We start from the raw sequence: 25,748 nt of genomic DNA, 5'->3' as shown, positions 1-25,748 counted from the left end.
CCAGGGTGGAAGTAAGAGCTGACCAGGAGCAGAGCCGGGGCCACAGGGGCAGGTCTGGAGGCAGGTCGAGCTCGGTGACTCTGGAAAGAAGCTCTTTGCTGTGGTGGGGATCGCTTCCCCAGGGCCTGACCCACTCCCACTCCTCTGGGCCTCTCTCCAGACCAGGAGCCGTGCCCCCAAGCGCAGCTTGGATGTTAGGGCCACACCCTTATAGGTGGGGGTATAGCTGGAGTAAGATAGAGCGAAATATCATGTTTATTTGTAATTGCAAAATACTTGAAACATACAGAAAATAATTTAGATACTACAATACCATATCTCAGGTTCCAGCGTTTTGCTATATTTGCTCGAGATCTCTCCCTCTCTGTCTCCCTCTCTGTCTCCTTCTATCCTTCTGTCTTCTCTCTCTCTCTCTCTCTCTCTCTCCCTCAAGGAAATAAAATGTTAAAAAAAAATAGTGGACGTTAACACCATTGGTCAGTGGGGAGGAGGGAATGCAAATTTAAATCGCAATGAGAGAGCACTACACACTCATGAGAATGCTTAAAATGACAGACTGACAATGTCAGGTGTCCATAAGGAACATGAAGCAGCTGGAAGGTTCATGCCTGGGTGGGAATGTGAAACAGTGCAACCACTTTTGAAGAGGCTGCTGCAGTTTCTTACAAAACTAAACATACACGTACTCTGCCCAGCAGTTCCAACTCTAGTTATTTATTCAAGAAAAATTTAAAAACATATGTTCACAAAAAGACCTATAAAGAATGTTCCAAGCCAAAAAATAGAGCTCAGGTCTCTGTTACAGGAGAATGAATTAACAAGTGGTGGCATTTTCCTAATGGGATGTTACTCAACAACAAAAACTGATAAACTCCTAATACATCACCATGGGAGAATCTCAGGAACCTTATGCTGAGTGCGGGGAGCCTGACCCAAAATAGAATGTACCGTGTGGTTCCGTTCATTTGAGATCCCAGATCCAGCAAAACTCTTCTGTGACGGTGGAAACAGAGAATCGGTTGCTTCTGGAGAGGTTGGGATGGGCTTTGACCAGGAAGGGGCACAAAGGGATTTTCTAGGTGATGGCCGTGTTGTATAGCTTGACATTTGGGTGTGGGTTCCACAGGTGCTTGCCATTGTTAAAATTTAGCCAACGTGTACTTAAGATTTGTGCATTTCTCTGAGAGTCGATTTTGTATCAAAAGAAAAACTGTAAGCAGATGTTAAACTCTGCCTGTTGAAGGACTTGGGGGTGGTGTATGATATCTGCACTAGTCTTTGAAATGCCTAAAAAACTAGATTCCTGGATGGGTGGAGGGATGGGAACATGGACAGACTGAGTTGATAAAGCAAATAGAATAAAATGTTAATTATAGAATATACCAGTGGGTATATAGAGTATTCTCCGAGGAATTCTTTCAACTCGTAAGAAAATGTTGGAAAAAAATAAGCAACTGAAAAAGCAGCGAAGGGCTTCCCTGGTGGCGCAGTGGTTGGGAGTCCGCCTGCCGATGCAGGGGACGCAGGTTCGTGCCCTGGTCCGGGAAGATCCCACACGCCGCGGAGCGGCTAGGCCCGTGAGCCATGGCCACTGAGCCTGCACGTCTGGAGCCTGTGCTCCGCAACAAGAGAGGCCACGATAGTGAGAGGCCCGTGCACCGCGATGAAGAGTGGCCCCCGCTTGCCACAACTAGAGAAAGCCCTCGCACAGATACGAAGACCCAACACAGCCAAAAATAAATAAATAAATAAATAAAGCAGCGAAGCCTGACAGCCCCGCCCCCGGCCCCCGCCCCCACCTTCCTTTCTCTTCCTCCTCCCAGAGTCTGTGTGTCTCGGAGGCCGTGGCATCATCCACTCCACACTTTACTGCTTTATTGTATTTATTTATAGGCACAACAAGCACTGTATTCAGTTTTTTTTTAATGTCATTAGTGGTTCCATATCGTACGTCGTTTTCTGCGTGTCTTTATAACTTTAAATCAGAGCTGTGCTCTGGAGTCGACTGTGAATCAGGCTTTTGCCTTCTGACTGCTCTTCGTGATTCGTTCGTGAATGCACCGTTTATCCCTCTCCACGCTGATCCACCGCGAGATTGCTTCCAGGGTGTGGCTGTCTAATGTCATTATCGATGATGATGACATATAAATGCACGGTCGTATTTGCTGTCTGGGGCTGGTGCTGGGAGGGCGTTGATGGCCTAACCCTTGAGAGGAAGGAAACACTCCCTCTCAAGAGCTCCTCGTTCTAGGGGGTTCTTGCTGTGTGGGCGTGTGCAGGGCTCACGTGCTCGTGCATGGAGGCCGTGGCGGCCGTGCTGAGTGTTCTGGCTCCGGGGCGTGAGGACAGGCTCTTTCCTGGGCTGCTGCTGCGTCCCTGGGCCCCATGCTGGTCCCCAAGTTGTGAAGGAGACCGTCTGCCCCCTGCCTTGTCTGCCTCGTCTGCCTCGTCTAGGTGTTTTGATGTAGCCTGGGATCCCAGAGGACATCCTTCTGGTCGTCTCATGACACCAACATAAATCCTGCTTTAAAAAAATTACAAACTGCTGAGCTTGTTCTAAGCTTGACTCACTGTCAGCCACAGAAGTCAGCGATGTTAACAACCCGTTCGCAAATAAGCACAGTTCAGTCTTGTGCTTCCGGCTTCTTCCTTGTTAAGCTTTTTGCTTAAATTCTCGTTTCTTGATGCATCTAACTCACGCATTCTTTATTCATTCATAAAATATTCATTCGATAAATATTGATGCTTTGAGAACTTGCTCTGCGGTGCCTGCGTCAGGCTCCAGGAGCCACAGGATGAGTAAGCAAGGACCCCTCATGGCCGGGAGTTGACGACACTCCCCGGCCGGGGCGGCCCTGCCACTCCTGCCTGATGGGACCTCCTGCTGTTTTGGGTGGGGGGGTAAACCGGAGGTTGTGATGCTCCGTTCTTTCTGAGGAGTCAACTTTGGCTCTGCTCCCACTGCCCCCGCTAACCCAGGGGTGACCACCGGGCATCCCAGCGTTCGCGGGGATGCAGGGAGTCACTGCACTTCCCTTTCCAGACCTCTCCAGCTTTGCCTGGTTTGGACACATGCTCTGCCTCCGTGGAGAGGGCCCAGGTCTTTGGTCTAACGGAGCAGGTCTGGGGGAGGAAGCTGTGGTGGGTGGACCTTGAGCTCAAGGTGGACTCAAGGTGGAAGCCCCTTGAGTCCTGGGCTGCTGTCCCCGTACCTCCAGGTTCTGTCTCCTTGGAGCCTAGTGCCCTCCCGGAGTCCTGAGCTCAACCCCCGAAGGCTGTCACCCAGCACCCCACACACACACCTCAGGCTTCCCTAGGCGCTCATGAGGGCTGCCCTCGGCCAGGCTCGGCCACTCTGAGGAGAGCAGGGCGGGCCAGCTCTCCCCGGTGGTGAGGGCAGCGGTGGCCCTCAGACTCTGGCTTTATCTCCCAGTGCGTGGCAGGCCACCTTCCCACTGCTCCCTGGGGAGTGGGCAGATGAACCACGGGTTCTGCCAGGGTGACACAGCCTCACCCTCAGTGAAAAGCCGTATTCCTGGAATCCATGTAGCTGTGATGCTGCTCTTCTCAGAGCCCTGGCATCCTGGGTCACAAGGCATTTGACATCCTTTTAAGGGTGACCTGCAGTCCAGGAGAGGGACCAACTCCAATTAGACTGTTGGGAGCCTGCATCTGTCTCCCCCTCCCTCTGGGTAGAAAGGCGTGCCAAGTACAAGAGAAACGTGTCCTTGGAGCCACAGTTTCTGAGCCCCGTGTGTTTGCAGGTCAGGCACTCACTCCTCCTAGTACCCTCACATAGGAGATTCTGTCCGCATGTTATAGACAAGCAGACTGAGTACAGAGGTCAAAGGCACTTGGTGGGACCCAGGTCTGAATGACGCCACGGCTGAGCTTGGAATGGTGATTTAAGATGGGCTGGAGATGCTAACACCTATGTATGGAATCTAAAAAACAAACAAAAAAAATGGTCATGAAGAACCTAGGGGCAAGATGGGAACAAAAACACAGACCTACTAGAGAATGGACTTGAGGATACGGGGAGGGGGAAGGGTAAGCTGGGACAAAGAGAGTGGCATGGACATATATACACTACCAAGCGTAAAATAGATAGCTAGTGGGAAGCAGCCGCATAGCGCAAGGAGATCAGCTCGGTGCTTTATGACCACCTAGGGGGGTGGGATAGGGAGGGTGGGAGGGAGACGCAAGAGGGAGGGGATATGAGGATGTATGTATACGTATAACTGATTCACTTTGTTATAAAGCAGAAACCAACACATCATTGCAAAGCAATTATACTCCAATAAAGATGTTAAAAAAAACAGATGGGCTGGAGGGGGTGGGGGGAAGCAGGTTCTGTTTTCTCCTCTTTCTGCTCTGTGCAGCCTTAGGTAAGCTGTGACTAGCGCTGAAGTCCATTGTCAAGTGTACAGGCCGGCAGGAGTTGGGGAGGCGGGGGAGCAGGCTGGGTGTCCGGCTCAGAAGGCTTTCATTCATTCCTTCAACAAGCACCTCCCGAGTGGCGAGCGAGTACCACGCCCTGCCAGGAGATAGCATAGTGAGTAAGGTCCTCACCGTGTCCTCACTGCACTTATGTTTGGTGTGGAAAAAAGGCAGGGATTGTCGCACAGGCTGAGGAGAATCCAAAGCTGAGAGGAAGAAACCCAGCTTGGGGCTGGGAAGGCTTCCTGGAGGAAGTGGTGCTAATACAGAACAGGACACTGAGTAGGAGTGAGGTGGAGCTGGAGTGCAAGGGAGAGCAGCCCAGGTGAAGGGGCAGCACACCCTGGAAAGGGGCGTGTGCATGGGGTGGCGTGAAGGGCCTCTTCACAGGCTGCACATTCGAGTTTTTAAACTGGAAATACCACTCTTATACCCGTATTTCCTAGGGATATCTATGTCATCTTATAATTTAAGATACAACGTTTCAGCAAATGGATGTAGCAAGTACCTTTTCACCTTCCTCATCTTTTCTGTGAAAGGTCCTTTGGAAATCGGTGACTCATCTCTCTTTCTGTGGCCTGGTTGATGCATCAGTTCTGTAATTAAGCACCATTAGTTAACTTCACTTTTGCCATACACAATTTGTGACGCTTGGTCTGTGCTGATTGCCTTTCCTGGGGCTCCACGCCATCGGTCGTGACATTGAGAATGTCCTCCAGACTTGCAGCTAGATGCCTGTAGTAACATTCATTTTTACCCGAGGGGTGGTGTAAAGAAGAACCCACTTTCACAAGCATCTCTGCCTTTAATCCTCATCCTCAAGCTGTGGGCATTGTGCCCATCTCTGCTTATGTGTAAGAGAGCTCGAACTTGCCAAGGGCCACGCAGTTCGTTGTAACTGGAACCCAGGGCTGCGCAGTTGCCACCATACCCCTCCACGGGAGTTACCTACACTTCTTTAGGCTATGTCCCCAGAACTGGGCATCCCCCCTCCTCCAGTTTCAAAAGATGACCAGAAACAGTAGAACGCTTTTCTGAGTGAAACAGCATGAACTTCCTTAAGAAAATACAGTGTCGCCAGCAGCAAATGTACTGGGAAAATTAAGGTATGATAATTATTGTGTTTTTGCTTAATTATCAAACCATTAAAATTAAATTTCACGACAACCCTCATTTATGCACAAATCTCTCTTAATTTACAGTAACAGATGCCGTCTCATCCCGTGCTTCAGGCTACCCCGCCTTGTCCCGCCCTCACTCACAAGGAGCCACTGCCTGCTTGGCAGGCCTGGCACGTCTGGTCCAGGCGTCTCCTCGCTGGGGAGCCTCGCCGTTGGCTGACTGAGAACAGGTCAGCCCTGTCCAGTGTCCGGATGGTGCACCGCACGGGTCCTAGAATGGCTGTCACGCCAGAGGGGCAGGGACGGGCTCTAGAGCAAGTACAACTTCGGCGCTCTGAGACTTTCCCCTTGACGCCGTCCAGGCCTTGGGGAGGGCCAGACCCTCACATCTGGAGGATCCTGGCAGGGCTCTGGGGCGGCAGTGGGAAGGCCTGGGTGCCCCACGGCATTGTGGTTGTGTTTCTAGGGTTCTCTTGATGGTCCGAGGGGTCCAGCCTGTGACGCAGCACTGCATTCAGCCCGCAGTTTATTTCCGGTTTAGCTTTTCTTCTTCTGCCTCCTGAGTGGCTTTAGATAAGCCTTTTCCCTCCTCTAGGTTTTAACTTCTTCCCTGGTCCTTTGAGAGGCTCAGACAATGTTTCCTGTAGGAATGAACGAGCAAAAGAAGTGATCACGTGATAAGCGATGACTTGTGATCGGTTACTTGCTGGGCTGCGTGTTCTGTCTTCAACGTGTCTTTTGAGGTCGCTATCATGACCATCATCCCTATTTAGCAGGTGAAGAAACTGAGGCTCAGAGAGGTGACCAGCCAGGTGACCACTGAGGTCCTGTCCTCCTCTCATTTTGACTTTGGTCTCCTGTAACTCCCCGCAGAGGGGTTTGGGGAGCAGCCTGTGCGTCCTCTACCCCCGCGATTGTTCACCTGTGTGCAGGTGCCCTCCCTGGGAACAGTGAGTGTGTCAGCGGTGATTTCTGCGCAGGCCAACCTCTGGTGTTTACCCGAGCCCAGAACAGCCCCAGCCCTGAATGTCTAGCTCCTCCTACCAACTGTCTCCGTGTCTCTCTCTCGTTTAGTTCTGTCGAACGCTTCACGGAATCATGCAAGGAAGCCCTTGTTAGGAGCCCGGTGTTGTTGCCCTTTGCTGTGTAACCGCAGCTGGAATTTGCGCATGGCCTCCTTCCACGGGTGGCCTGCCCTGTCCCCTGCAGTCAACAAGCCTGTGCCCCCAGCCCGGTGGTCTCTCCTGCAGCCGTTCTGAGTCAGAAGACTTTGTGGATTTTCTTTGTTCCTTTTTCAGGCTGGGAGGAAAGTGGGAGAGTCCTTCAGAAAGTAAACTTATGGAAACCAGGAGAAAGCACCTTGGTGTGTTCTTGTCCTTTCAGCTGCCCGATGGGGAAACTGAGGCTCGGGTTTGCTTCACAGGCCCCGGGCAGAATGACGCTGGTGCCGGACGCCTCGCTCCCTGGCCACAGCGTCTCCGCCACCCCACTCTGCATCCCTTCCAGTTAGCGGTTTTGCAAGTCTCCTAAGAGAAACCCGATGGCGCCAGAATCAGTAGGATCCCCTAATGATTCGTAGGCAGCAAGAAGAGGGGTCAGAGCTCAGCCTGGAGAAGCATCCAGGTGGCAGAGATTCGATACCTGGAAGATGCTGCAGTTTGCGGACTCCGATGACAGGAGAGAGTCTCTCCTCTTCGTGAGAAGAGAAAAACCAGGTCACTCGCTTGGGCTCCACACGCCGGGCAGCTCTGTGTGGCCTCTGTTGTCCTGAGCGACTGGAGCCTCCCTGGGGCAGGAGGTGGTGCTCCCTGCACCCACGCCCTGGGTGCAGGCTGGTGTTCAGGCGCCCACCCCGTGGACACGGGCCTAGCGGGCGCAGACCTGGGGCCACACAGAGCCCAGGCCCGGTCTCGCTCGGCCACTGGCTGGCTCGGCGGTCTGGGTAAGTCGCCTGGCCTTGTCGAGCTTTCAAGTAAAGTGGGGATGCCGATGCGTGTCCTGCAGGTCGTTATAAGTCCTGAAGTTAGTCCAGGCTGTGTGCCTAGCACTGCACGTGACCCCCGGCAGGTGCCCCATGACGGGCAGGTCGTGTTATTTTCAGCTGTGAGAACGGCTCCCACCGTCCGAGCCGCCAGGCCTAGGGAAGGGCGTGCACTGGGGCCTTGTGCTTCCTTTCTGGGGAGATGACTGCGGAGTTCCGCTCAAGTGCTCAGTTATGACTTGGCGCCGCGTTGCCCAGGCTTCTGGGCGGTGTCTGACGTGGGGACAGAAGGTCCTCCTCTGTCAGGAGCCAGAGGCCACCCAGCCACTTCACAGGGGGGACTTACTATGAGGACTTGTTAACGAGGCCTGACCAGGGAACTGGTAACCAGGGAACTGGAAGGGTAGAGGGCGACACTGAGGCGTCCGCTGTAGCAGACCTGCCGCCCCTGGGTCTGGGGGCCGAGGTTATGGTCCGGCATCATTGCAGTTGGGAGCTGGGGGTTGGCGGGACGCCCGGGGTCTCGGGGGAGGTGCACCCACAGGAATCTCAGGCAGATGACCACCCCTGGGAAGTGACAGGAAGGCCCGGAGAGAGCAAGGCCGTCCCCCTGTGGTCCCTCGACCTTCGGCACAGATGGGAGAGCAGAACGTGGCCTGCAGGGTCAGCACTGCGGGACTTCAAGCCTTGATAGAGCCGCCCCACCGGGTCCTCCCCGATCTCCCCCTGGAGCCGTGTCTTGCTCCTCTGTGTGTCCATGTGCCACCTGGGCATCGGGACCTGTAAATCTCACCTGGCGACTCTAGCGTGTGGCCCTGTGCGGGGACCACGGGGCTCGACTGGGGGTTCCTTGAGGGCAGTGTGTGTGTGTTGCTCCGCTCTGAACATCCCTCTACCACCTTGATCCACTGTCAGGCACACAGCAGGTGCTCAGGTAATATGCATGAGTGAGGGAGTTAGCAGTGGGCGTGCTGAGTGTCATCACAAGTGTTCCCCTCCTCCTTAGGGGGCCTCCTCAGGGCGCCTCCACTCACAGCCTGACTCAGGCAGGCTTTAAGCTGACCCCATCGGGGGACACGGTGGTGATTATCCTCCTGGTTCCGTTCACCAGGAAGAGGTGGCGGGTCGTGACACGGGTCTTGTGTTCTCTTTGGTGCTTATCCCTCACCCTCCCAAGCCCAGTCTCCCCCAGCCACGGTGCTCCGGTTGGTCTGCAGCTAGAAATTCTGGGAACTCATCTTTCCCTTCGTGGGGATTGGAGTCTGGCCGTGGAGCCCCATGTGCAGACCTCTCAGGGCCCCCAAAGGTGTCTGCCCACATGTTAGGGAAAGGGTCTCATCTTATCCGGTGGGAAGAGGAGAGTGCCCTGGACCGAGCCGAGACGTGCGCTGCAACCCCAGCTCTGCTGGTCCTTGGTCGTGCCCTTGGCTGGTCCTTCACACTCTCTGATGCTGACACCTCATCTGTCAGATGGGCAGGGGAAGAAGCCCAGCCATGCCCACCTCGGCTCTGGGCCACTTCAGTGAAGGTGCCGAAGGGAAGGGGTGTGTCGTTATTCATTCTTTTACTTAAAAACTTTATGTGGAGAATTCAGATATATACAAGAGGTGCCGTCACAGTACTTCTCACCCAGCTTCTATAACTAGTGACTCATGGCCAATCTTTTTCATCTCTCCCTCACCAACTGCCCCATTTCCTGTGTTATTTTGAAGCAAATCCAAGACGACGTATCGTTTCATCTGCAAATATTTTAATAGTCAACATTGGAGTTCTTTTAAAAAACATAACTGCAATGCCATATCATGTTTTAAAATGAGCAGTTCCTCAATATCAATGTTTAAATTTCCAATGATCTCGGTGTCATGTTTTGTTTTTTCTTATTTTTTTTTTGTTTTGTTTTTTTTTGGCGGTACGCGGGCCTCTCACCGCCGCGGCCCCTCCCGTTGCGGAGCACAGGCTCCGGACACGCAGGCTCAGCGGCCATGGCTCACGGGCCCAGCTGCTCCACGGTACGTGGGATCTTCCCGGACCGGGGCACGAACCCGCGTCCCCTGCATCGGCAGGCGGACTCTCAACCACTGCGCCACCAGGGAAGCCCACGGTGCCATGGGAAGCCCACGGTGCCATTCCATTTTTTGGAATCAGAATTCAAGAGGTTGATAAGTCTCACGTCCATTTTTAATCTGTAGGCTCCCTGTGCATCTCTTTTTTCTCACAATTGTTCATTGACTAAATCAGGTCCCCCAGTTGGGGATTTGGCCAGTTGGGTGCCTGTGGTGGTGGTGACCTTGCTCCTCTGACTGACTTCTTTTTCTTTATTCCTTATTAAATTGGTAGTAAGCTCTAGAGGCTTGATCATATTCAGTGATAGTTTTCTCTTTGTTTTTGCAAAGAATCTCCATCAGAAGGCACTGGTGTCTGCTTATCTACTTTCTGTGATGGAGCCATGATTATTAGATCTTTTCCTTTCATCTAACCTTACACCCCAAATGCATGCCTTTTCATCCCCAGCGGATGAGTAGACATTAAGAAATTCTCTAACTCTTTTTCATAAGCTCAAAATGAAGCACACAAGCATTTTCTGTCTGAGGTTTGGAAAATGAACAGATGAAGAAGCGAAGCCGCTTCCTGTGTCTCTCCGCTCTAAAGCGTCCGGCCCGTCAGATGATTAAGGTTCATTGTTCTCAGCAGCTGCCCACGGGGAGACATCGGGGTAGCGCTGGTGCCGCTTAGGGCTCTCAGAGGCCCAGCGGGATTGGGAAACCTCGTGTCCACCTCTGGTAGCTGACGCAGCCCTGGAGCTGAGTGGCTCCAGGTCTGGCAGGACCAGGCTGCGGCCCACACGGGAGTGGCAGCATCCTGACTGTCCACGGGAACTGGTTTCAGGGGCTGGTGGGGAGAGGAGGGGAAGTAGAGTTCAGGACGTCTGGGACTTTGCGGCACATGTGATGCCCGAGCGGCATCTGTGTGTATTTGTCATACGTTATGCTGCTTCCTCTGAAACTAACTTAAGCTTGTAAATGTTTGCGTTTTTCCAGGCCAAGGGTTATTTTTCCCATTTGACGAACAGCTCACTGCAGCTCAGGATGGGAGAGCTGGGTGTTTCCTGTGGCCCGAGTGTAGGGGGAGGTCATGAATGGACAGTCTGGGCCAGATCTTAGCGGACCTTGGAGGCCAATGAGTCTTAATACATTTTTAATGAGGGATACATTTGAAGATGTCTTTGTCTTTTGGGTTTTCCCCGTTTTCACCTTCAGGATAAATGACAGCTTCACCCTGGGCTGAAATCCTCCTGTGAGAGCCATAGTCAAAGCCACGTCTTTGGAGGGGAAGGGTTGGTCACAAGAGAGCTCGAGGCAGGAGAGTGTCAGCTTGACCTTTTAGGAAGTGTCTGGAAGGGGTGACAGCTGGTGAGAGCCTGGGTGGTCTCAGGTAGGTCATGGTGGCTGCGCCTGGGGGCGCCCTTTGGAGTAGAGAGAAGAGTCGGGATCCGGAGACCCTCAGGAGGGAGGAAGGCTAGAGAGTTGGCGGGTGTGGGTTGTGGAGAAGGAAAGGGAAGTTTCTAGTTTGGGCAGCTGGGGGTGGTGTTGCCATTTGCTTGGCCAGCAGATGCATGGCCAGGGCGGGGTGGGGAGGTTCTGAGGGCACAGAGGCTATGGCCGCAAAGCTGCTGTCCTCGCAGGGGCAGCCCACTTCCTGCTGCACCAGAAATGCCACGCTGTGACCTTGGGCAAAGAGCGCAGCATTGGGAGCCGAAGGTCTGGCTTCTAGTTGCGTCTCTGCCAATGCCTAGCTCGTGCCCTTGGGCTTGTCATTCAGGCTGCCAGCAAACTGGGGTCTCAGTTGGGTCCTGTGAGGAAATAGCAGTGGAGCTGACTGCAAGCTGCAGGACACCTGGAAGACTTCACCGCTTTATTCTCCTCCCTCCCAGGAGCGAGACCTTGGGGAAAAGGTGGGGCAGAGGCGTGCTCTTCCCCGTCTCCCGGGACAGGCGTTCTGTATAACCGGCGCCTTTCTCTGGGGCCCCACAAGGGATCTCAAGCTGCTGGCACCCGGTTCTCCTGGCCCTGATCGGGCTCGTAGCCAGCGAAGCTCAGAGAGCCTGCTTGGGCCCCTGAGGGACTCCGGGGGCTGCCCTCTTGTTTGGGCCCCACTAGCACCTGTGTTCCCCAGCTTAAGGAAGCTCTTCCCGTTCAACCCCACACACCGCCTTTGGGCCTGGGAATGGGACGCAGATCCCACCGTGGGAGGAGAAGTGAAAGGAGGGTCGGGATCCTCGTCCCGGCCAGCAGTGTGGGGCAGCCTGAAGCTGGGCAGGCTGGTCCCAGGGCCCGAGCCTGCAGGGGTCGGCAGGGCTGAGGCCAGTCCAGGGCCCCTCCTCTGGGCTGGGAGTCTAGTCCACGGCGTGCTTATCAGCAGACTGACCGATGGCCCAGAAGAATCGCTGCGTCCTTTCTCGGGCTGCCTTACCTAGCGTCTTTCACAGAAGGGAGCACTTCCGCGGTGAAATTGGGCTGGAACTTGGATAACAAGGCAGCCTCACAGCAGAGTATTAGAACCACCGGTGGCAAAACTGAAAGGAAGTGGGTGTTGACATGATGGAGTCGTTTAATCTGTGTCAGTTCAGAAGGTCTCCACGAAGGTACATTGACTCAAAGGACCCGTTAGCCGCTGGAACCTGCCCACGATGGACACAGTAAAACCCGCGCTGGCAGAGGAGCTCCCCTGGGCTTCCAGCGCGTGAGCCCCTGTGCCCCTGGCCTTGGAGGGAAGGGGGCGTCCGAGGCTTCCTCCTGGACCACTTGCTGACGCCTCTGCATTCTACACGGTCACGCTTTCTAGCCCTCCCCGTCAGCAGGAGGCCTCTGGGCCTCTCGTGTCATCCCCCCACCCTTCTGTCATCTCTGCGTGCCCGTTGAGGAGACAGGCTCAGTGGGATCAGGTGACCCACCCCAGGTGACACTGCCCGTGGGTGTCCGAGCCAGGGTTTGAAGCGGGCTCGTGAGAGGCCTACTGCGGTGAGCTCCCTCCTGTCGGCTCCCTGGCTCATTCTGCCTGTGAGTCGGGAGCTTCCCAGGAGCCTCTCCAGGCACCAGAGAGGCAGGTGTTACAGGACAGTGGCCTGGAGGAGCCCAGAGTGTGTTGGGAGGGAAGGGCCAGCGGCTGGACGATGAGATAGAGCGAGGGCGAGGCTACGTGACAGGCCTGCGCAGGAGGGGCGCCATCCCCGCGTACCAGTCCCGAGGCCGTGACGCGGAGCATTTTAGCACAACAGCGGGCATCCGCCCACTCAGGGCCATCTTATCAGTTGCCTTCCCTTTCTTTCAACTTAAGAATGAATATATTGCATAGGTATCATATGCACACAGTATGTGCACCGTGCATATACACGTGCTCAGGTGTACTTACACACACCTGCACACGCATAAAACTATGAACGTTATCCTTACTATATTCAAAATACTGTTACAGCTCCGGGGGTTTGTGTGAAGTGCAGCCGTAGCTGAGAATCTCTCCACTTCAGAACTAGTGGAAAAGCCGTGCCTTCAGGGTTGCAGAGACCTGGGCCAGGTCCTCCCTCCTTGACCTCTGCCTGTGGCGCGATCTCGGGCAAGTTGCTTACCCTGCCTTGGCGTCGGTGTTGACATCGGCACACCCGGGCTGATGGCGGTACCTGCCCGGGGAGGGGTTGAGAAGGCTGAGCGAGTAGCCCTTATGTACCTGCAGCTGCTCCAGACATGCCAGTCCCCTTGTGTCACCTCGGAGGTGCGTGGGGTACCCTGCTGTGTCAGTCACGGGGCATCCTGAAGGGAAAGAGGCAAAGGCCCTGTAAGGGGAGGCTGTACAGGGAGCAGACCACGCCTCCCTTCAGGAATGTATCAGTTGTCCACCAGCTGCCCGATTCCAGAGGCCAAGTCCAGTTGCCTCCTTCTGCTGTGTCCTCCCCCCTGACATCAGGGTCGTCTTGGAAATCCCTGAGATTCACGGAAGGCCGGGCATCCATCGCATCCTGGGAAAGAGCTTAAGACTGCTGATAGTAGGAGCCTGTTTCCAGGGCTTGTTAGTGACCAGGGGGCACATAGTCAGAAAACAGGCACCTGAGAGCTGTGGGAATTGTGTAGGCCATGGGGCAAAGGCTGCGAGTTTCTCCGTTAAATGTATATACATATATTTATAAAAAAAAAAGAGAGCGCGTGTGTATGTCATTGTGTACCCTCCATCCGCCTACACCAGCTTTTTATCAGGGAAAGTGTTCCTTGTTTTCTTTTCATTCTTGCTGTTGTATATTCTGTGGGTTTGGACAATGACGCGTATAGTGACGTGCGTCCATCATCATAAGATCCCCCGTGCTCCGCCTGTGCATCCTTCCCTCACCTCTGGCCCCTGGTCGTCAGTGATCGTTTTACTGTCTCCTTAGTTTTGTGTTTTCCAGAATGTCATACAGTTGGAAGCGTACAGGCTGTAGGCTGATTCTGTTATTTAGTGATATGCACTGAAGGCCCCTCCGTGTCTTTTCATGGCTTGATAGCTCCTTTCTTTTTAGCGCTGAATAATATTCCACTGGAAGTACCACAGTTTATCTGTTTACTTCCTGGCGGATGTCTTGGTTGCTTCCAAGTTTTGGCCGTCGTGAATAAAGCTGCTCTAAGTACCCATGTGCAGGATTTTGTGTGGATGTAAGTTTTCAGCCCCTTTGGGTAAACACCAAGGGGCATGGCAGCTGGATCGTATGCTAAGAGTTTGTTTAGTTTTACTGGAATCATTGTGCATTTTAAAAAGCCAAAAATAATGCATACTTTTTTTACCTCTTTCATCATCCAGTTTCCAAGTACTGTCCCATAGCAATAGGAAAAAGAAAAAGAGGGAAGAAACAGTGCTGAAGTAAAATGACACATAGCATGGTGCGGGCTTGGGGCGTCCCGTTCTCTGTGTGCGGCGCCCCGCCCGACCCCGTCGGCCGCATTATCTCCTGATCCTCGGGGACTTAGGGCTTCCCCACTCCTCCTGCCTTTTATCCACGCGTCCCCTACATCTCATGCTGGGGTGTCCTTATTTGCTTGCGTGTCTCTCTCTGCCCTGGGAGCCCACTCTGGGCAGGGATCATGTTCTCATTATCGCAGTGCTGGCTTCTGGCCTAGTGCCTGGCCCAGTAGGAACTGGATTGAATCACTTTCTCTATCATTCAGTTTGGGCTGAGTTTCTCCGCAGTAACAGAAGCCCCAGAACCTTAGTTACTTAGTGCCGCAGGAAGATTTGTTTCTTGCTCACGTTTTGTGTGTATCACAGGTTGGTTTAGCTCTGCTCCATTTTGCTTTCATTCGTGACCCATGTCCTCTGGAGACATCCTGGTTTGGGGCAGAGGAAAAGGGAAGGGTACAGGCCACATGATCGCTCAGGAGCATCCTGCTTGGGTGGGGCCCGGGTCGCTGCCTGCACATTCTGTTGGTCAGAGAAATCACAGGGCAGCCCGAGATCAAAGAGGCGAGGGTGGGCAATCCTGTAGGAAGGACACCAAGATGTGGACAGTGCTGGAGTCCAAGTACTTTCTTTGCATTTAAAGGGAAACTGCCATACTTCTTTGGGTCTTCATCTTTCACTTTTTGCCATCTTTAGAGGATGGTTGCTTTTTTCCTGTATGAACATATAACGTTACAGTTGACTCTGCATTCTTTTGTTCTTTCCTACATTCGTTCAGAAGGCATTACTGGAATACCCATCGTGTCCTAAGCACTGTGCTGGTGCTGTGTGGAGGAGGGCTCACGGACATACCCACTTAGCCTGGTGTGATGCACATGTGTGCTAGGCGTGGAAGTGAATCCCTTGTTGTTTTAACTGGGGTTTATTGAGCACCTGTCAGACTCTGGCTGGAAGCCCAATCTCTGCTCTCAGGTTTTGTTACACGAGACCAGAAAGGGACTGATGTGTGTGACACCCGGCACGCGCCGGGCACCGTGCTGCCAGCTTTACAGACTTGCTTACTGAGCCTCAGCAATTGGAAGAGTGGGCAGCCTGAACCTATCCAGTAAAGCGCGAGACTGAGACCGTGGCTGCCCCATCCCCCGTCAGAGAGATTCGGGTGGGAGGGGCCAGAGTCCTCAAGTGTCCCACCCCGCACTCCCACGAGGCCGAGTGAGGACTGGAATTCGGGGCACCCGCTCTGGGGTCGCATGGCACGGCCTCTCCCTGTGTCCAGCTCCCCTCTAGGACGAGACAGGACCTCATCCCCCCTGCCCAGGAACCCTCTCCTCTTATGCAGGGCCTAGCCTGGAGGAAGTGCTCCTTGGTATTGGTTGAAATCAGCTGTCTTCATCACCTCATACTAGCATCCTGTTTAAAGTTGGTTTTGGGGGGTTTTTTGGTTTTTTTCAGAATTGATATGTACCAAGGACCTTTTTTCTCTTTAAAAACCTCCCTCGGAGAGAACTCGGGGTGTTGTTCTGGGAAGCCTCATGATGGAGGCTGCACGGCCCCCAGGACACCTGTCTGCCTTGCTTCCTCCATGGCTGTGTATTGCTGGTTAGGTTAGAGGGGATTCTTTTATTTCCAGTTAATTATCTCTTGCGAACCTGTTCTGCATTCAGCACACAGCAGACTCCCTACTTAACATGTATCTTCCTTGCTCCCTCCGGGACTCTTCTCTATTTTTTATAAGTAATTGCATTGTTTGTGTTTGCTTCTTGTGTTTTGGAGATGTTTCTGGAAGAGGGAAGCAGAGGTTATGGCTACTGAATGCTAATGGACACCTTGAGAGGGGTGTCCTGCGACCAGGAGGTGAAGCTGCTTTGCTTTGGGAACCTTTGTTCTTGATAAGTAGTTCTGACGATAAAAAAGGCACTGTTTCTGCTAAACAGAACCTGAGGACCACCTTGTCAGTCCGTATTCCCAGCTCTGTGCCCAAGAGGTGTGTGCAGACCCCAGTCTGTTCACAGGAGACAGGGTGGCGGGTGGACGAGAGGACCTGATGCTTCCCCCAGGTGTTTTGCCTGACAAAAGGCAATTTTCAAGGGTGTCATGTGGGGAGCATCTGTAACCTCAGGAAGCAGACAAGCCAGTATTGCAACTACAAAAGGCATATTTCAGACCACACAAGAATATTCTTAACAAACCTTTCCAAAGGCCCGAATGTCGGAGGCCCTGTGCTAGGTGCTGAGGGTCTGCAGACGAATAAGCCGTACACTGTGCACTGCAGTTACAGGTGGTGCGGGAGGGAGCCCAGATCTGGGGAATGAAGGTGGACAGACTGACAGTTACCGCCAGCCTGGGCAGCTCAGAACAGACACGGCCCTGGGGGGCAGGGGCGCTGAGCGCCCTCACCCTGCCCTGCTTTCCTTGCATCAGTATGACGTGGTGCTTCCGTCTGTGCTCAGTCCCGGGGAGGAAGTCAGTTGCTGTTGGGATAATTTTAGGGACAGCTTTCCCCCGCTGCTTTCACTGAATAGTCTTCTCAGGTGCGCCTATTAATAGCACTGGGGTCAAAGTTCCTTGGTAGAGATGTTTCGTATTTTAGGGAAATTAAAAATCTAGCCTCTGTCAAACATTATTTTTCCCAGAATTTGCTGAGTGCTTGAAGTTACACACTCTTGCCATGTTTGTTTAACCTTATTTAATCTCTTCGTGTTTTCTTTAAAAACTATTCTTAATATTATTTTGGAGATGCGGTTCTTCTGAATATTTGTAATGATTGTTCTGAAAAATACCTCTTAACTCCATCAAACTTTGGAACCTTGAAGTTGGAAGGGGGGTCTTTGAGATCGTCAGAGCCCTGACCGCTCATTACCGGTGGGGACCCTGAGGCCAGCAAGAAGGCAAAGTGGCCTTTTCAGGATCTCACAGCTGCCTGGAGGGAGAGCCAGGCTAGACTGGGCGTCCTGGCTTCTAGACCCCAGGCTGTGGCTTCCTAGCAGGGGGTTGAGTCAGGGTGTCTGAGAGAGGAAGCACCCTCAGAATCAAGTGTAGGCCGGTGCTCTGCACTGCGCCCTTTCCCTGAGGGAACAGATTCCTCTCTTTGGTCCACCTGGAGAATGTGTGCATTCTCCCAGACCCAGTCGAGCATCCTCTCTGCCGGAGACCTGCTGAGACACTTCCTTCTTCTCTGTGTCCCACAGTTCCTGGCACCTGCCCTGCTGTTAGACTCCACTGTGCCATGACTGTGTCTACGGGTGTCTCTCCCCAGTGAGTGGTGACGCTCCACTCACCAGCGGCCATGCATTCCTCATTGTCTCTCTCCCTAGGGTCCAGGGCAGTACCAAGGGGTTAACAAGGGCTGTAGGCAGGACAATGCCCCCCGCCTAAGAGACGTCCACGTTCCAATCCCCGGAACCTGTGGATGTGTTCCCTTACGTGGCAGAAGGAACTCTGCAGATGTGATTGAGTTAAGGACCTTGAGATGGGGAGATTACCCTGGTGTCTTCGGGCTGCCGTAACAAAGTACGACAGACTGGGTAGCTTGGAACGATAGAAATTTCTTTCTCATAGTCCTGGAGGCGGAAGTCTGAGATCAGCTGGTTGCTCTGGGAGGGGGGTTTCACACCCAGGTCTTTGTGGCTCCAAGCACTCCTGGCACCTTCCCGGCATCTGAAGCTTCCAGATGCTTCTGCCGGTCCTCACATTGCTGGAGGTTGTGCCTCACAAAGTGGGCTTTGAGGACGTTGGTCAGGGTCAGCTTTTTTTCCCATTTCCTCTTTGTCCCCTGGTGGGCATGGCCCCCTGTGGTCCACGGGGATTTATGAGCTTTTAGAGGAATGGGCCTCAGGTCTCGTGGGTCCCTCTCCCTTCCACGTCTGGATCTTCTGCCATGAAGTGTTAGGGTTTCCATGAGCATAAACGCACCTTTGTGCTGCAGCCTCACTGCAGAGCCATTTGAGAATCTATAACAAAGAGCCTTGAAAGCTTTTGAGCCAGTGAGCGAGTCCCTCCTGGGAAGCTGTCCTGATGAAAATAAATCTAAACTACAGAGTGAGGGTTGAACACAAGGGTGTTTATTTCTATGTGATTTTTAGAAACCAATATGTCCGACCATAGGGCATGATTAGTGAATTACGGTACATTTGTATAATTGACTGTTTGCAGCCATCAGAGATTGTGTTTTTATGGAGTTTGTAATGCCGAGCTCCGTTGTCACAACGAGGATTGTGATGCCAGCAGACACAGGCAAGGGAGACACGCTGCTTAGATGAGAGTGAAGCAAACGCCACGTCTGGAGCAGGTGGCCCTGGCACCGTGGTCCGCGAGGCTGGGATGTCCCCGAGCTGCTGCTGAGACCCGGGGCGGGGGTGTTGGGGAGCCCCGCCCAGGTGCTTGCCGAAGCTCTTGGGCCGTCCCTTGGGATTGTGGATCCTCCTGGCCCCAGTCACTGTACCTGACCCCCTGGCTCTGTGTCTGCCTGTTCACCAGCTGGTGGGCAGCCACCGATGCTTCCACGAGGCTGGGAGAATCTGAAGTCCATTTCCCAGGATCAGGACCGATCACCCCCGCTCCAGGCCCAGACTGCAGAGGAGCTGAATTTCATGCCTGCAGCGTGGATACATGTCCACCGCTTAATGTGTGGAAGAGACAGGACATAAGCTGGTATTTGTAGTGTGATACACAATGTGTACAAATCAAGTAACACGCTTAAGTAAGACAAGCACGGCAAGTTCACGTGACTGGAAGGGAATGCAACAGAGTGTGCACGGGAAGAGAGTCGTGGGGGAATCTTTTCCTTCTGTTTTTCAGTGTTTGTGATGTGCATGTAGTAATATTATTCGAAATATATACAAGTTATTTTTTCTTAAATCCTCACCACATTGCACGACCAGGTGCGCTTCAGTTTTCCAAAGCCGTGGTGTTCGCCCACCCATTTTATTGTTGGGTGTGTGCATTCAGACTGTTCACTTTTTGTCCACCAGGAGCGCTGGGTGTCTCTGGGGACGTGGTGGCCTCGTGCTCTCTGGGGCAGATCTGAACTTGATGCTTGCCCCCTCATCTCAGCCCCCCTTGTCCACCCAGGCACCTTCCGGAGTTCGCCGTCTTGCCAGGGAGGCCAGTTCGCCTCCGCTCTGGGAGTCTTTTTTTTTTTTTTTTTTTTTTGCGGTACGCGGGCCCCTCACTGCTGTGGCCTCTCCCGTTGTGGAGCACAGGCTCCGGACGCACAGGCTCAGCAGCCATGGCTCACGGACCTAGTTGCTCCACGGCATGTGGGATCTTCCCGGACCGGGGCACGAACCCGTGTCCCCTGCATCGGCAGGCGGACTCTCAACCACTGCGCCACCAGGGAAGCCCCGCTCTGGGAGTCTTTGTCGGAGACCCAGGCCGCCCGTTCCCGGCCCCCAAAGAAAATCAAGCGTGTCTAGAGAAGCAGCGTTGGGGTCAGTGCTCCCTTGAGGGGAGGCTGCAGTGCTGCGATGCGCGCCCCGTGCAGCTGGTGATCTCGCTCTTTCACTCCGCTCCCTCCCCCTCGGCAGCTGTGGAGTCGTTTTCACTTGCGTTTGCAGCCACCGAAGCCGCGTCTCCAGCATCCCAGGGCGTCGTAGCCATGTTGACTGGCTTCCTGTGTGTCATCTCCTGAAGCGTCGAGGGTTGCTTAGCCAGCGGCGGCTCCCGCCAGCCCCTTTGGTGTGCGTAGGCGGCTTTCTTCAGCGGTCTCTGTACGGCCCTGCACCTGGTGGCCAGCACCCTGCCTCACCCCTCGCCGCCGCTCTGGCCTCTGGGACGTGCTCTGTCTCCAGCCCTCCGGCCGGACCACACGCTCACCTTCAGCCTCCTTCCTTCTGTTGGCTTCACGGGGTGCTCCTCCGCCGGCTCTGCCCTCCCGTTTCAGGGTCATCGTGTAGAGCCTCTCTGCACGTGCAGTGAAGTCTAAACGCCTTCGTGTGGCTCACGAGCTCCCCACCTTCCTTCCCTCCTCCTGTCTGTTCCTCAGACAGGTGTTAAGAGGATACGAGGTGCTCTTATGGACTCAGTAACAGAAGATCCCGTCTCTGCTCTTGAGAACTTGCCGGCTGCTAGGGGGCGGATCGATGCCAGATGTTGGGGTACAGGCTGGAAGGGTCCCCTGGCTTCATCTCTTACATCATCTTCCTCGATTCTTTCCTTGTTCATTCGTTCGTATACGTGTGTTTGCCCCCTTGCGTTTTGCATCCTAGACACACCACAGTGCATCCTGTTCACACACACGTGCGTGCACGCGTGCATGCGTGCACGCACGCGCGCACACACACACGCGCACACACACACACACAAACGTGTGTTCCTTCTGCCCATAGCACATGCCCTCCCCTCACCGGCGAGTTCATCTTCCTTCCTACATTCCATGAAGTCTTTCTTCTGAGGGGCCCTGCCTGACAGTCCCAGACACAGTGCGTTACTTCATTCTCCCGTAACTTGTGAGCATTTTTGTGTTTTAGATGTAACCTTTTACATTCTATCCATTTGTTTCCATGTTTGCCACCTGTACCAGGCCCTAAACTTCTTGACGTAGGGAATTTGAAAAGTTTTTTGTAATCTTCACATACCTGGAGCTCGCTCAGCACGTATTTGGTCCTCAGTATATGTTTGTTGAATGAATGAAGGAATGAGACATACAGCTTATGCTTTTATACCTCTGTGCTTTTGCTTCTGCTTCTCCAGCTCATGGAACATTTGTAACTTCTGTTAGTGTTAAAATGACAGTTTCTTCTGCTCCTGATAGCGAAATGAACCCCGTCGGCCATACAGTCCTTAAGTTCAGAAACTGTTCCCACACCTGCTCCCGGCCCCACACAGCGGGCGCATAGTGGAAGTCTGTGGGCTGCAAGTGTGTGCGCTCCCGTGTTCGTCTGTTCTGGGTTTCAATGTGTTCCTGCTGCTCTGTTACTACTTAAATGTCATCTTAAATTATGTTAGGAAGGAGACGGACATTCACTACTAGAATCTGATGTCCCGTAATCTGCCTTGCTTGTGTTTTTGTTTTTGCTTTTCTTGCTGGTCTCTGACTCAGGAGGGCTCATAAAAGGAGGTGTTTTGCTGCTCTTGGCTTGTTCTATAGAACTTGGTTTTGGGAGCAATTGGACCCAGAAGGCAGATCTTAAAAAGTTAGGGGTTAAGCCTCCAGGCAGCCTGTGCACCTCCTCCCTCCTGCCCACCTCAGGGCATCACTGGGGATGGGTCCCCTTGCCACTGAGCCCCCGGGACATGCAGTCATGCAGCAGGGACAAGCAGGAGTGACAGGCTGGGCCCCAGGCCCAGGCCAGTGCTGTGGGTCCCGCACCGTTGCCGTCCTCTTCACAGCCCTGCATGGAAGCTGGTGTCCTCGACTCCCGGTTGAGGAAGCTGAGGTTCAGGGCCACTGGGCAGTAAGGGAATGCGTTAGAAAGAGGCAGTCAGTTGACACCTGGCTTTTCTGGTGCTGCGGACAGTGGCCGTGACGTCGTCTGGCCTTCGGGGAGGCCACAGACACAGGTGGTGTGTGGAGCTGGCCCGGTCAGGTTTAGAGGCGTATGTGGGATGGGCGGGAGAATCCCAAGGGCAGGAGGCAGGTTCAGAACAGGTGCAGAGGTAGAGGCCTCTGCCCGCAGGATGAAAGTGGGCTCAGGGGCCAAGTTCACCCCTCGGATGGCGTCAGCAGGCAGACTCGCCCTGACGGGAGCCTCATGGAGCGTCTCACCACGTGGGTGTCCAGACCCTCAGGAGCTCGGTGGTGGTCAGAGGGGCCTCCTCAGGGGACGGGGTGGGTCACGGGCCTCCGGTGCCGGCGGCTTGCTCATCACAGGCGACGGGGCCAGCCAGAGTGATATTTGAATCCCAGCCCCGGCGCTCATTTGCCACTGGTCTTGGGCAAGACAGCCCCGGACGTCACGATTTCCACATCTGGAAACAGTTTGTTGTGAGTCGTGCATGAGCTAACGTATATGCGTGTCTGCTGGAGCGCCTTACGTGTGCTCGATCCGGGTCCCCTTCCACCACCATCTCCTCGGCTCCATCACCCCACAGCCCCTGCCCTTCATCCACAGGCGAGGGTCTTGGGTTGTGGCTTAGCTTGGGGCTAGGCTGGGACCCCAGGCCTTGGGGGGTCTGCAGTGATGGCCACGTGGCCTCGCTGTCCTTTTGAAGCCCCGCGTCTTGCTGGGGCGAGATCCACAAGGGGTCCCGAGCCAGCTCCTGCATCCCTTCCCCTCTGCAAGGCAGCCAGTGCGAGTTGGCGATGGGGGACGCCACCCGACGGCCAGTACTTGTTTATTGGCTGGGGGGCTGTCTCCACTGCAGTCGTGGCTGTGACTGGGCTCCTCCCGTGAGGTGGGGTTTCTCTCGGTGGTGCTGGTCTGTGGACGCTCTGGTCGGCCTTCCCATTCTCCTTTGTTTGTGCCTGCAGTAAAGCTTGCAGTGCCCAGGGGCCAGGTGGCCAGGGGTGCTGGCTGTGGAACAACGGCCATTGGTGGTGGCGTCCTGTGAGAGGGCAGGCCGGCTTTACTGCCAGACGGTTCTAGGCTCCAGGCTTGGCTTCACCTCTTGCCAGCTGTGGGGCTTAGAGGAAATCATTAACTCTCAGACCCTCAGTTTTATCTGCCATGAAATGGGGAAGACGACCTGTTCGCAAGCTCTGCCCAAAGGCCGTGGATGTGTGGAACTCGTGGCAGCCGAGAGTCCCTGACACACAGGAAGTGCTCAACGAACGCCGGGGGAAGTGGTGTTTAAAGCCCTCGGCGTGTGTCGGCGGCCTTGGGCCAGGCGTTCCTGGCGGACAGGTCACCCGGCGCTCGTGACAGCCGTGACCGGGACGCCCACCTGGCCTCCTCCTACAGGTGCGGTGATGGCGGTTCAGTGGTTTGCTCTTGGTCACCTACCCAGCAGGTGCCTCAGCTGGGAGCCACCCCCATCTGTCACTCAGACCCGGCATCTGGCCTGTTGGGGCCCTTACGGGCTGGTCACCCGGGGTCGGCTCGTCTTTTCCGTCAGGCACGTGCTCCCAGGGCAGTGGTCGTGGTGTCCAGACTGCTCCGTGCATCGTTGCAGAGGGGAGAGGGCCCTTCCTTAGGGACGAGGACGGTTACCCTGCAGCTGCCCACTTCCCGGGAAGGTGAGTCTGTGTGCGGAGCATTCCCTGCCGTCTAGAACCGCCGTCTGTGGCTGTGTGACTGCCCCTTCAGGCACGGGGGCCCGAGAACCCATGTGTCCCTAGTGGGGCAGCACTTTTAAAGAGGGGTCCACATCTCTTTCCTTCAGACGGGTTGAACTGTGGGCTGCAGGGTGCTATCGGGGCTGTCAGAGGTTGTTCAGAAGTTGGCCCTGCCCCCCGTAAAGCCTGCTGTCCAGGAGAGGAGACAAAACGAGACAGAAGCAGCAGAGAGAGTGACAGCTGCCTAGAAACAAGTGTTGGCAGGGACTCTGGGTTCCGCGGGGAGAGCCGTGAAGTGCTGAGAGCGAGGCCCTCGCGGGAGCCGCGTGGCGGCATCTGGGCTCGGACTCGTGGAGTGGCCAAGTTTCACCACGTGGAGGGGGTGCGGGGGAGGGGGTCACGGAGTTTAAACAAAGGGGGCTGCTCAGTCACAGGGCTACACGGGTATCGCACAGGCACGCCCACGCCGGCTCAAGAGGTTTACGGGCAGGAAGCGGGCGTCGTGGGGAAGCTTCTGGGACGGGGAGGGAGCCATGCGGGCCCGCGATGGCCACTCTTCCTCCCTCTGCCTCGGGCATCCCGTCTTGGTTGCCTTCTTCCCGCCTGCTCTGTTCTCCCCGTGATGGGGTCCCTGCCAACCTGCGGCTGTTCGTGAGCCCCACTTTGGCTGCGGGGAGCTTCGGCGGCCACGGGCCTGCTCTACTCCCCACCACAGCTGTCTCGAGTCCGTGGTTGGCCGCCACCTGCCATCGAGGACCTGTGTGTTCATAGGGCTCCCCTGGCAGGGCTGTGGATGGAGCTGGAATATTGGGGAAAGCATCGGGTTCGGCGGGGAAAATAGGTCGCTTTGATTGGAACGCAGGGCCTTTGGAGGGGACGATAGGAGGCACTGGGACCTGTGGGTGGCGTGGGTGGCTGGCCCTTGGGTGCCAGGCTGGCTCTGCCTGCAGATGGTTCAGCCCACGAGGGCCAGAGAGGTTTGCGGTGCCTGTCAGGCTTCTCCATCCAGCCTAGAAGGTGCGCGAGGGGGCCGTGTGGCTAGGATTGAGCTGCTCTGAGATGCAGCTGACACCAGGCACCTGACGGTCCCTCTTCGTCTTCTCTCGGAGTGGGCACAGCTGGAGGCCGAGGGGGAGCAGCCCTGCAGGACACGGCCCATGGGCACACGATATGTGTTTGTTTCTGAGGAACCGTCTGCCTAGGCGCTCGCGCTCACTGTGGAGGAGGTCCGTGACCCCGCCCGCCGGGCTCCGAGTGCTTGCTCCCCTACACCCCGTGATCTCCTCAGTTATTTTTAAAAGGAAAGGCTGACTTCGATGTTAAAGCATTAGGTCATATGCTGTTCGCCTGGGACAGGTGTCTGGAGGGAGCATCTGTCAAGACAGTCTTAGTGCCCCTCCCCCAGTCCGGCACCTGGGGTGGCCTGAGCCCCTGGGGACCTTGCAGGTAGAGGGGCCGAGCCCTTCTTGCACCGTCCTAGCTGTGCTGTTTCTATGGCAACCAGAGTTGCTGGTTGCTGTTGGGACTAATTGGACTTGTGTGTGCTATTTTTAGCCCCCATGAGGGGAGTCTTTTGACTTAAATTTGAGTGTTACAGGACGGTGTGTGTGCAGGGCGCACCGGCGCCGTCGGTCGGAGCGAGTTTGCTCTCCGGGAAAGCAGGCTCCCGTTGCCGTCTTCTCACACTCAGAGGCTCGCGCCAGAAGTGCCCTTCCGTTTCCCCTGCGTCCCGTCCACTGGCTCTTTTAGCTCAGAACCCCGCACACCTTTTCTGGGCTGACTAGAAGAGGAGGCGATCGTGCAGTGACTTGGTACAGCCCGCTGTGCCCAGCCTGTGCAGACCTGAAGACAGGGTGCTTTCCTCCCAGGGTGAGGGGCCACCCCCCATGCCCCGATGCCAGCCTCTGAGCCTGGGCCACGTGCGGACATGGCCAGCCTGCAGGTTCCAGTGTGGGGATGTCAGGGCCACCACAGTACCGTGTGACCCCCCTGGCCCCGGGCCCCCTGTCACCGGTGAGCTGGGCACAGAGGGCGGGCCTCAGCTGAATCAGGCACCGGCCCCTGCATTCTGTAGAGAGACGTGGAAGGATGTGAAGGCTGTGCCAGGGGGTGGGGCGATGAGGCTGATGGGGAG

The 25,748-nt window shown here is 54.9% G+C and overlaps 1 protein-coding gene across 3 annotated transcripts in view; it reads left to right on the top strand.

Moving 5' to 3' along the window:
* The window catches only part of TRAPPC9 (trafficking protein particle complex subunit 9), a 499,958-nt gene that overhangs the window by 323,084 nt on the left and 151,126 nt on the right, over window positions 1-25,748 (top strand). The gene's annotated exons all lie outside the window — the stretch shown is intronic.

Source organism: Tursiops truncatus, chromosome 17 (genome assembly GCF_011762595.2).
Source record: "Tursiops truncatus isolate mTurTru1 chromosome 17, mTurTru1.mat.Y, whole genome shotgun sequence".
NCBI lineage: Eukaryota > Metazoa > Chordata > Mammalia > Artiodactyla > Delphinidae > Tursiops > Tursiops truncatus.
This window is presented reverse-complemented; position numbering and strand designations above follow the sequence as displayed.